Source organism: Rattus norvegicus, chromosome 13, assembly GCF_036323735.1.
Source record: "Rattus norvegicus strain BN/NHsdMcwi chromosome 13, GRCr8, whole genome shotgun sequence".
NCBI lineage: Eukaryota > Metazoa > Chordata > Mammalia > Rodentia > Muridae > Rattus > Rattus norvegicus.
The window spans coordinates 93,564,967-93,577,322 of record NC_086031.1 but is presented as its reverse complement, the minus strand read 5'-3'; the positions used below and the strand labels follow the sequence as shown (position 1 = coordinate 93,577,322).

The 12,356-nt window shown below is 44.0% G+C and overlaps 1 protein-coding gene and 1 pseudogene across 4 annotated transcripts in view; both read left to right on the top strand.

The window, feature by feature from the left end:
* Smyd3 (SET and MYND domain containing 3) overlaps positions 1 to 12,356 on the top strand; it is a 556,948-nt gene that overhangs the window by 220,899 nt on the left and 323,693 nt on the right. The gene's annotated exons all lie outside the window — the stretch shown is intronic.
* The window catches only part of Rpl23-ps6 (ribosomal protein L23,pseudogene 6), a 50,711-nt pseudogene continuing 41,613 nt past the window's right edge, over positions 3,259 to 12,356 (top strand).

The following is a 12,356-nucleotide window of genomic DNA, read 5'->3' as shown; positions in this document are numbered from 1 at the left end:
ACCACTGAACTAAATCCCCAACCCCTACTCTTTTCTCATAAGCGGCCTCTAGTGAACAGCTTCATTGATCACCCTGAACTTATACAGATTTTCTATTACTTCTGCTGATGGTCGTCCTTTCTCTTTCATTAACACTTGGTGTGCATGCCACTGATGATAGAAAGTTCTAGGTATAAAGAGCAAATCAGTCAACTGGGCCAGGCAGCACAGGCCTGCAATCTTAGCTCCTTGGGAGGCTGCAACAGGAAGACTGGAAGATTAATGTTTACTTGGAAGAACGTAACACAGCGTAGTAGAAATAGTACTATTTCCCATGTCTAGGGGAAAAGGCAGCTTTGCCAGATGGGACTAAAGGTGTGTGTCACCTGGGGATGGGGTTGGCTCTGTGGTGGTGGAGAAGGTGTCAATTGGGAGCCTGAGGTACTTTGCGTTAATTCTGTAAGTAGACAGAATATTGCGTCATAGTGGAATCTGATTTCAAGGGCCTCCTTTCCACTGTGGCTCAGGGCAGAGTCTGTTTGAAGGGACGATGTAGCACCACTTCCTTGACCACAGCTGCTTTTCCATTATTCTCTAGTGTGCCCCCAAGAGTTGTTCTCTGCTGTAGTCTCCCAAGACCCAGCTTTGTGTGGCCGTTTCACTCTGTGGGAAGTAACCTCCACGTTACCTGTCCTCTGCTCACAGGAATATCCATTCGCACTCCGACCACACAGGGCGGTCGGCTTCTTGGGGGTGAGGGTGGATGTGGAGAGATGGATGAGAGTCCTTTTCCTAGCTTAGGCAATCTCTTTGTCTCTGGGAGACAGATACAGTTTGTATGATGGATACGCTTTAGGGGACCACATCCTTGGCATGAGGCGTCTGTGTGTTTACAATTTATCTCATTTATTTCTCTGAGACTCTTCTCATCATGTGCTCTGTTACTGTGGGTTCTGGGGAGTCTTTTAGAGGGAAATTTACCTTCCTGGGATCTTGTTACAGTGGTTGCATCAACCACACAAAACAAAACAAGATGTAACAAAACCTTCGTGACATTGTACACAGGTATAAGGGCATAGCAAGTGGTTTTGATTCCTACAGACACACGCTCTGTGTTTTGGACGCTTTCTTACTTGGGGATGCTCTGGTTATAGAAGGAGACTTACTCTGCAGAGACTTCTGTGGAGAGGACAGGGTGGTGATGGTACACACCTCACCACGTGCCCAAGCCCGGAACACAGTAAGACCCCACACTTGGTTTTCTAAGGATGTGTTGACTTTCTCAGAGCTGAACATGAAGACCCCATTGGCTACTCTTCAGACAGTATTATAGGCCAAACTTTTGACAGTAGTTGAAAGGAACCACATCTTTACTTTGCCCTTCTTTCATGAATTTCACCAGAGATGTAACCAGTTAGCATGAGGGAAAAACTCCCTTCGGGGGACTAGTCCAGCAACAAAGGAAAAATGGCGCAGAAAGTTGGACTTCGCTGTCTTGTAACCCCTGTGGCTGTGAGTGGTTACGTGCAGCAGGGAGAGGCAGGGAGGGTCACGTAATGCCAGCCAGTGAGCTCCCAGGCCCATGACCACTCACCTACTTTGCCAACTGTCAACTAATCAGATCCTTCCAATGACCGCCAGCGAACTGGAAGTGGGAAGGACAGGAGGACCACTGAGAAGACAGCATGGGGAGACAGCTCTAGTCAGCTCTCTAGAATAGATGATTCAGCTTTATCAATGGGGAAAAGCAGGCCAGGGAGGAATAAAGAGCCATGGGTGGGCCACCCACTGTATACTAAGTATCAGTCAGTGTTACTGTCTGGGTTTCTCTCTTATCCTCAGGACACAAATAAAGGACAAAAGGTAACAATGTGGAAAGGTGATGTAGCCTAAGTATTTGAAGACATCAAGGGGGTGTTATTTATGTATTTAAGGAATTAGAATGTTGAGGTTAAAAACAAGGTATAAAACTCTTGGCCTGTTGGGCTATAAAACGATACGACAGTGGGATTTACTTACGTAAAGGTCAAATGATGGAGACTATACATGAAGAGGAAAGGTTGGCTTGCACTATTACAGGTGGAAGACAGGTGCAAGGTGTATTTTTTCTTCATGTGCAAGGGATGGAAATAATCCATCAGGATATCTCCAAGAGGGAATCGTAGGTGAAGACCTGTAATAACGCTTTGGTCCAACTGGGGAAAACCAGTAAGAGATCAGAGATCTTTTTGTGTTAAGTCTTTGGCCACTTGCTAGCTGTCGATATTTTAAATTTATGCACATACCTGTCTACTTACCCGTGGCCCTATTCATTTTCCGGTAACACTCTTACAATGGAAGCAACTCCAGCAGAGTCCCCTGGCTTGTGGTCCTCGAGCATCTCTGAACTGTCTATAAGTGGCATCTAGACTCTGGGGTGTTAAGCTAAGTTTGGAGATCGCTGTCCCTCCGAATACCCCTTGAGCATTTACGTTACGTTCGATGTTGAGGGTAGCTCTGTCCTCTGACTTGAGCTTTGCCTACCTGTTGAATCAGGCAATTCATAAAGGTCACGGGTCCCACCCACTTGGTGCCAGAAGGGCCATGTCTAATTCCTCGCTTGGTTCATTCAAGTGACTGCCAATTAAGCATCTGCCTCCAGGTTATGACTGAGTTCCTGCAGCAAGCACCCCCCCCTCCTCCGCCATTTCACCTTCGGAACTGTTGTTACACTCTGGAAGATTTTCCAATTACTACATCTAATTAGAGGGAAGAATAAATTACCGAAGCAAGTTAAATTATCTCGCGTGTCACAACAATAATTAACATTCAAATAGGAAACTGATGCCATTTTTATAAACACCACTAAGCATAGGCGCAGCTCTTGGAAACAGGAAGTGTGGGCCTCTCCCTCGCTGAAGCCTGGTGTAAATAAGGACTGTTTGACAGGGATGTGCTGGCCCGAGGACATGTGAGGCTAATGTCACCAGAGAACTTTCGCATTCGAAGCGTTCACTTCCGCCTTCCTGGCAGGACACTCTGGGCTCCACGGCGCTTTTCCGGCGTGCTCGCTTGGTCTTGTATTTGTGCCTTTTGAGGAGCGCTGCTAGGTGGGCATATTTAATCTTACTCAGTTATTAAATTTTCTAGCCCTGTATCATTACATATATTGTTTAGGGGTTTAAAAATGACAGTATAGAGTCAGCCAGCTGAAAGGCTATAGGAAGAATGCCTTTTAAATTATAAAGGCCCTAAAAACAAAAAAATAAATGGGATAAAGCCTCCCTGTCTTGATTCGGCATGGGAAGGTAAGACTCGGAGGTTTAGGGATGAGTTGGCCATAAGTAGCTGGAGTTGGGAATCATATCTGTTTAGTCAATCAATGGTCCTTCACCTAGAATTTATTTAAACAACTGACAAGTTAACTCTGGCTTTCCTAATAGTGGCTTATGATTTCCATCCTTGTTTATCTTTTACATTTACAAATACTCAAGTGATCCTTGAGTTGAGAACAATGGGGTCTGATTTAAGAGATAGCGGTTGAGATGTAATTTGCTCAAAATGGAGAGATTGCTCTGAAAACGTCCGGCACATTAGTGGAGTCTTGGACGGTTTAAATTAACTGTGGAGGAGATTTGACTCAGATGCCAGCACAGATCTTGACACCTCAGGCCAAACAGGAGCTGCAGTGTTTCTTGCAACTGCACACCAGGCCTGAGGGGATGTCAGCATCTATCTTTGTTTAGGCTTTTTTTCCTTTTCAGCTGAGTTGGTTAGCACGAACACAGTCCTCGTCCTGTTCCCTTGAACCCTAGAGCATGCAGCTTCACCATCTAAGGGACTTAGGACGCACCAGCAGCACCAGCAAAATGCTGATGTAAGCCTGGTTCTCGTTCCTTTGAAAATGATCTTTTGCTGATGGACAGAGCATGTGAGTCGTTTCTCATGTTTTAAAGAAAATGCATTTTTCCCTCTAAAACTGACCCCAATTCAAAAGTATTTTTTCACACTTTCCTCTTTTGGCTAAGGGCACTACAGAGGCAAAAATGACCCTAAAATTTACTCTTCTCTGCAGAGCTAGACAGCAGTGGAGGGAGCTGGTCTCATGTTACCCCTGACACTCCTCCTTGTGGTTGAATGAGGGTGATATTTTTAGGCGATCTCCAGTTTGGGGTGTGACAATTTCTGAGGTTGAGTATCATGTAAAGAGTTAATAGTTGTTTTCTAGTTCCTGGAGGGAGGTCGTGTTGGAAACTGGGCAAGTCAATCAGAAGGAAACTAGGAAAGAAGGATGAACAGAATGTCTTATTCTTAGTGGAGCTGTATAATACTACTTAGGTTAGAAAACATGGTTCCCGTTACTTTGCTTTTGAATGAATAAATGTTCTAAAAGGATTTTGAAGGAAGATAACTTCTCCAGTCAATGCAAATTATTTTCTGTGGAGAATGTATTGAAGATAGGAGACCCCTTTGAATAAATTACATATTTCGAAAAAGATTTTTATTTTGTATAAAATATAGTATAATGCATTTGGAGTTCCCAGCTAATTTACCCACACCTCATTTACAATGTATCTTAACGCCCTGCACAGTGAATAGCTGGTAATTAGGTGATTGACACGTTCTCCCATAATCACACAGGCAAGTAAATTGCCCTGTGGGTTCCAGGAGCATTGCCTGTGTATGTCGCACACCTTGTCCAGTAAATACTGTTCAGCATAACTGTGAGGTGTCTGGGGACACTGTGTCTTCACAGCTGACTAGCCAAGCGCTCTGAAAGCATAGGGTTCTCTCTGAGGAAGTACCCCCAACTCTGAGGATGAATGGTTCAAACTCAGGCAGCAGATGTGGACATTTAAAGTGAGTTCTTAAGCCACGAAGGAGTGTCCCTTTCAGGCTATTCATATAGAATATTTTCTTACAGGTTATAGAAAGACATATGTTGCAGTAAATAATAAAAAATGGTTTCTCTTATCCTGTGCCAGTACCGTCACTGTACGTACATGGCATCTGAGGGATGTCTTCATCTCAGTCAGGAAGTGTCTCACCCGCTAAGCTCCATCCCATCTCACACTGCTGAAGGCTACTCTCTGAGCCAGGCAGCAATCTCTCTACCCATCTAGTTCCCAAGGTGGGTCGCTGCCACGCCAGTTACATACAGAGACCACCTATCTCGCTGATTTCTTACTGTAGACTCAATGAAGTCACCACATGAAAGAACACACCACACGATAACCTCTGACCCAATTGATGAGATATAATTTGCCCATCTACACAGCACAAACTCCTACACACACCCATCCCTTAAAAATAGTCATAACAACCTGTATCTATGCACAGAGAAGAATCTTAACATCTGCCGTCTTGCTCTCCCAGCTCCTCCTCCTCTCTCTGTCCCTCCCTCTCCTCTTCTCCCTCTCTTCTAAAACCTCTGTTCCCGCCTCCCTTCCTTCTTGCCCAATGACAGGCCTTGTTTTATCTTGTCTGCCTTCACCTGCATGAACAACATCCTACAGGCACACAATTCTGTTTAGTGAGCGTGCAGTGGTCTTCTCGTTCTCACTCGGCAGTGGGATTGCTGAGCGGTAACTCTCTTTCCGGGGTGTGTGTATCAGGAGAATCACATTGTCATAGCACAGCTATGCTATCTTAGAGCTTACCTAGTTACCATTTAGTCACCCCTTACATGCCACTGCACCGTACTATTTTATAAAATGATACTCAACTATATTTTAATAAAGTTGATATTTATGTTTATAAACTATGATACTTTCTGCATGTGGCATAATACTCCTCTCCTTTTATATACTATACTTCCTACATATGACATAATACTTAAATTTCTCTCCAATATTTTAATACTTTATGCATAGCCTACAGACAAAATATAGATTTAAGCGTGGAAATTTATGGAGATTTGAATATATGTATGTGTACATTCCTATAAGTCACGTCTAATGGGCATTTTAGACATTCCTGAATCTAAAAGTAGCAAAGTTCTACAATCTGGCAAGGAACGAAATTACATTTTATCAAGTTAAAAAAAATGGCAGAGGCCAATCAGAATGGCTAAGATAAAAAACTCAGGTGACAGCAGATGCTGCCTCAGATGTGGAGAAAGAGGAACACTCCTCCATTGCAAACTTGTACAACCACTCTGGAAATCAATCTGGCATCTTCTCAGAAAATTGAAAATACTTCTACCTGAAGACCCAGCTATACTAGTCCTGGGCATATACCCAAAAGATGCCCCACCATACCCCAAGGACACATGCTCCACTATCTTCATAGCAGTTTATTCATAATAGCCAGAAACTGGAAACAACCCAGGTGTCCTTCAACCGAAGGATGAATAAAGAAAATATGGTACATTTACACAATGGAATGCTATTCAGCCATTAAAAACAAAGACATCATGAAATTTACAGGCAAATAAATGGAACTAGAAAATATCATCCTGAGTGAGGTAACCCAGACCCAAAAGGACAGACATGACAGGAGCCTAATTGTCCTCTGAATAGGACAGCACAGAAGCAGAGATCCACAGGCAAACCTTGGACAGAGGTTGGGGACACCTATGGAAGGGTTGGGGGAAGGATGGAAGCCCCAGAAGTAAGTGGATCACCACAGGAAGACCAACAGAGCCAACAATCCAGGCCCCTGGGAGCTCTCAGGATCTGAGCCATCAGCCAAAGAACACACAGGCTGGAACAAGGCCCTGTGGCACATATGTAGCAGACAGGTAGTTCAGGTTTTATGGCTGCCCAATCTGGCCTCAGTGGGAAAGGATGAGCCTAATCTGGCAGAGACTTGATGTGCCAGGGTTGGGGGATAGATGGGTGGAAGGGTTTCCACCTGGAGTCCCACCCTCTCAGAGGAGAAGGGGAGGGGGTATGGGTTAGGGCCTGAGGGAGGGAGGGACGAGGTTGGGGGAGCAGCGTTTGGGATGTAAACAATAAAAAATGGTGAAGAAAGGCAGATACAATTAATACTAAAAATTTTCAGACTTTACTCTGTGCTTCTATTGCTAGAATATATTCATTATTAAGAAACAAATAATGACCCATTTATATGTGGTGACATCACAGCCTTATCTGAAGAGTTGGTCCAAGATGTGGCAACTTATAGAGAAAGTTAGGCATCGAGTCAGGCTAGTTAAAACTAAAGGAGGCTGGGGGCTGCTTTATTTCTATCAGGTGTGAAGAACTCAGGATCAAAAATCGAATGATGCTAGCTTCGTATCTGTCCTAGGAACATCTGTTTTCGATCATCTTTGAAACATTTACGGAAACAGCATCTTGGGGAGACATAGATAACCATACCTAATATTTGGAAACTGAGAAACTAACCCTTGGACTGAAGTGGGAACTAAAACGGTTTTACAAGTCACAGAAAGTAAACCAAGTTCTACCCCGGGTGCCATGGTCTAAGCATATGATTGTTCTGCTCTGAAAGCGTAGAAAAATATTTTTCCACTTTCAAGAGAAAGATTGAACAGTTGCTTAGAAAGTATCATGTATTTTGCATATAAATTCTCTGAGAAGTCTTGAAATAAATAGAGCCTACACACTCCAAAGAAAATACAAAGAACTCGCCATACCCTCAGAAGTGTTGAAGGTTAATGGGGAGGCAGACTGTGTGTGGAGATAAGGCCGCCATGCTAGGGTGGCAGCGTTGCCAAAGCACGCTTTTGGGTGGCATTATTTATTTTAGATAAGTGTTTACTGTGCATGTCGAAGAATGCATCTGTAAGATAGTGTATGCAGAAACTCTCCGAAGGAAACTCCGTCGCCTGTAAATATACGAGAAAGGATTTAATCTCACTGATAGGCAAAGAAAGACAAATGGTGAGGCTCCATTTGGTGAAAAATAGGACAAAATATTAATGTTCCAATGTTAGCAGGAGCTAGAACTGATTCACTCACAGCACTATTGATTTCGTGGTAGAGAAAATTAGGAAATATTTATTAACAGTCAAAACAGGCTAATTGAAAGTGAACTTTTGATATAATTGTCCCCCTACCCGCATACCTTTTCTTTAGACATGGTCTCACTATTAGGTAGCCATGGCTGTTCGTTCTAAAACTGCCCATGTGAGACCAAAGTAGGTTTGAACTCACAGAGATCCCCCTGTCTCTGTCCCTTTAGTGCTGGGATTAAAGGTGTGTGCCACCATGCCCTGAATAATTACAGTCTTATTTTAAGCAACCAAAAACAATACAAAACAAGACAAAACAAAACAAACAACAACAAAAACAAAAACCCCAAATACAGACCAGCAATATGGAAGTGGTTAAATGAATTGCAAGTAATTGGAAAGGGGAAATTTTAGTGGGAAATAACCATGATATTATATTACTTGAATATCATTTAATTGAAGTAATTGTTTTATAGATGTATATATGCCGTATGTAAAATATACACACAACATATTTCAGTAGACCTTTCTGAGGAATAGAGCAGAATCAGCACCTTAAATTCCCCATTTTAGGATGCTGTCACATATATTTTTTAATTTTATTTTTTCTCATTAGTATACAAATGTTTTTAAAGTTGCAGTTTGTAGTAACATGTTTTCTTCTCTCTTATGTTATTGTATGGTTTTATTAATTTTGTATAATATTTGGAAAACAAATACTCAGGATCGAGTTGAAATTTTTTCTATTTATTATATCTACTTGAAAATGACAGTATTTCATCTCTGTGGAGTATGTGTATAATACATGAGAATGGTGTCTGTTAGTCACGTTCTGATTTTTGAAACATACTGTAGCTTTGCATCCTTGTGAGTTAAACAGATTAAATTAGCATTCACCACACTGCACAGTCATACATCGTTGTATATGACACTCTTATGGGTCACAGTTGGTGACTGTCCCAGCTCTCGGTGACTGGGTTCCAGAATCAACCTGAGCAGTCAGGGTTCGGGGCACAGCCTTCCTGTCTCTACACACTTAGCATCCTGTTTTTAATTTTATTTTGTTAAAGGAGTATGTTCAGGGGGGAGTGTGGCAGAGCCTTGATTGATAACACCTTACAAACAACCATGAAGAGGAAGACAAAGACCCTTACTAGGCATTTCCCCAATATGTGCACAGCCGGCCAACAAACACATGAAAGGGCACTCCAAAGCATTCGACACAGAGGATGCTCCCATCAGAAAAATATCGAGCTGTCACTGCAGTTCTCCTGGGTGCGTAGACACAGGAAAACGGGAAATGGATGCTGACGAGGATATAAAGAAGTCAGCATCCTTGTATTTTGTTGATGGGATTATAAAATAGACAGTCAGTGGAGAAAAGAGTTTTTCAAAGACTAACGTTAGAGTTCAGATATGGCCCAGAACTCCCACTGGCTTATGTCTTCACTGGACCCGACAGAACTAGCATTGGTACTTTTAAGTACGTGCATGTGTATGCTCATAGTGAAACTCTTCATCATGGTCGGCGACCCAGGTAGGATGCGTCCACTGGAGGACTTGAGCTACACAAAGAATGAAGCACATAGATCATGCTATAACACGGATGAATCCTGAATACTTGTAGTAGCAGCTAAAAGGGAGGCAGGCAGAAAGGTCCTGTTGCCTGTGTCCATCTGTATGAGATGCTAGCACAGGTAAGTCCGTAGAAGATGGAGGAGTTGCCAGCGCCATTGCACTCGTAGGATGAAGCACAGAACTCGCTTCAGGTGATGAGAGCATTTTACAGCCATAGTCTGGTGGCCACGCAGTGGTGTGACTGTGCCACTGCTGCTTGGTGCTTCTTTTTAAAAATGATGGATGTTATATGCATTTCACCTCATACGCTATCCCATGTCAAGTAGCTCACCAGTACCAGCTCTTTAGAATATTTACTCTTTCACATCACATGTCCTATGGGCAACATAGTAAGCTACCCAAATACAACCATTAGCCAGTTATTTCAAGTGTTTAACATGTTCAGGGATCCATGATTGACAGGGTCTGTAGACTCTGGGGAATATCCCCCCCCCAAAAAAATGAGCAAAGTGCAGACAGAATATGGAGTCTCTATGGACTGAAGAGACAGTCAGTAAATAGAAGGCTTGCATTTGGGCAAGCCCAGGGATTAACTGCTTTTTCACACAGCGAGTCGTCGGCAGGGAGTTACCAGCCTCACATGCATGCTCAGACAGCATGACATCGCCCTTCTGCCAGTTCGGGTACATTTCAGTCACGCATACTGGCACAGGTAGTTGGCGCGAGAGCATGCTTCTGAGAGCTGTCTGCGCAAATATATACCTTTCTTCTTCAGGGATGTGCAAGGAACACAGCAGCCCGTGGCCTGTGTGACCCCTGCAGATGAGTCCTGGCTCAGAACAAACCTTTGCCGGTCTCAGTCCAAGTTCCCCCAAGGAGAACCCTTTAGATGTCCATGTCCCGCCTCCCCACCACATCTGTAAGGGACCGCAAGAATGCAGTATTTTCTTCCCAACGGGAAAGCTAGGGACACAGAGAGGTGAAGCAGTTTACCTGGGGCCGCGTCAAAGAGAAGCTATGACTGCTCTTTCCTTACTTCAGCCGCGTACACATGTAGCTAATAATTACAGAGTCTTCCAGGTCACCGAAGTGTGTGGTGTCAGCAGTGTCTGTATTTCTGGCTTTTTCTTTCCAGTCTTGGAGTGAAAAATAGAAGGATAAGCCTAACAATATGTGAGGTTGAGTATGTCCAAGAGTATGTTGGGGTTTTTTTCTTTCTTATTTGGAGGAAGGTCAGTGCTGAGGACGGAGCCTAGGACCCTGGATGTGCTAGGTATGTCACCGCCAGCCATTTACGCTGTATCTTGCCTGAGAATTGTTTTAAGGATTTACTTTTATCTCATCTCATGTGCATTGGGTATTTTTTTGTCTGCATGCATCTTTGTGTGAGGGTGTCTGAATCCCCTGGAGCTGGAGTTAGACGGTTGTGAGCTGCCATGTGGGTGCTGGGAATTGAACCTGGGTCCTCTGGAAGAGCAGCTGGTGCTCTTAACCGCTGAGCCATCCCTCCAGACCCTGGGAACATTCTTGGCTTGAGGGATGTGGGGTAAGTTCTTTTAATTCCTGATCCACAGCCCTTACCAGTACCTTCTTTCTGTCTCACAGACCCCAGTGACAAGTGACATGCTCTGGCTTTGTAGATTCCCCCCCCCTCTTTCTTTCTCTCTCTCCTCCCCCCCTTTCCCCCTCCCTCTTCTCCCTTCTCCTCCTTAATGTCATGGACTGCATGCCATCAGTTACATGTTCTCTTTTCTATTCTATTTTCTCTTTATTGTTTTCTCTTTGCTTTGGCAAAATATCCAACAAGAAGGTAGGTAAGGAGGGAGGGTTTATTTTGGCAAACGGTGTGCGGTATAGTCCATCATAACAGGGAGAGCATGGCAGCAGGGCACGGGGCAGCTTGACACATTGCATCTGCATCCAGGCAGGAGGAGTGGGTGATGCAACCTGGTGCATCTCTTACCTTCTGCTGTTCGAGTTAGTCTGGATCCACAGACTATTATGTATTAAGGGACACTCTTCCCACATCATTTAAAGGGAGACAGAAACCTCCTCACAGACACGCCCAGTGGTTTGTCTCCTAGGCAATTCTAGATCGTCTCAGGTGGACAGTTAATGCTAACTCCCACACTGCTTTTAATGTCTCTCCTATCTTTTGAAAGTAGAGAGGGAGGGAGCAGAAGCCGTGTCCTCTCTATCTCTCCTTCTCTGCCTTTGACTTCCAGCCAGGCTGGATTGTCCCCACTTGCTCCAGTGTCCTTTCTATGGCTGTGATAACACTGGGACCAAGAACAGCTTAGAGGAGGAAAGGCTTTACTCCTGGGCTTGTACTTCCGGGTCACAGCCCATCATTGAGGAAATGAGGCCAAGAACTCAAGCAGGAACTGGACATGGAAACATTGAGGGACACCAATTGCTGCTCACCGGCAGGCTCCTCCTTAGTGGTCTTCCGTAGCCCAGGATCATCTCCCCAGGCAACGGTGATACCCACGGTGGGCTAGACCCTCCTATATCAATTGATAATCTGATCTGGACAATTCTCTAAACGAGACTTCTTTTCTCCCGTGACTCTAAGCCAGTTGACATTTTTAGTTCTCATATCTTTATCTCTTGCCACATGTCCCTAGCAGTTTGGTCTTCAGGTACACCGCTCACCTCACTGAGATGACTAGCAGTCCCCACGTGGCTGGATTGAGGATGCACTCTTCATGTCTGACTTTATTACACTTTGTCCTCTGGACAAAACTCTCTCCTCTGCTCTTGGTACAAGGTCTCTGTGACATTAAGCCCTCCTTGTTTCTTCCACATAGATCTGTGTGCTCATTTTTCTACCTATTTTGTTCTTTAAGTAGCATCTCTAGGCCTCCTCATAAATTCCCATAGCTTCCTTCATCGTGTATGT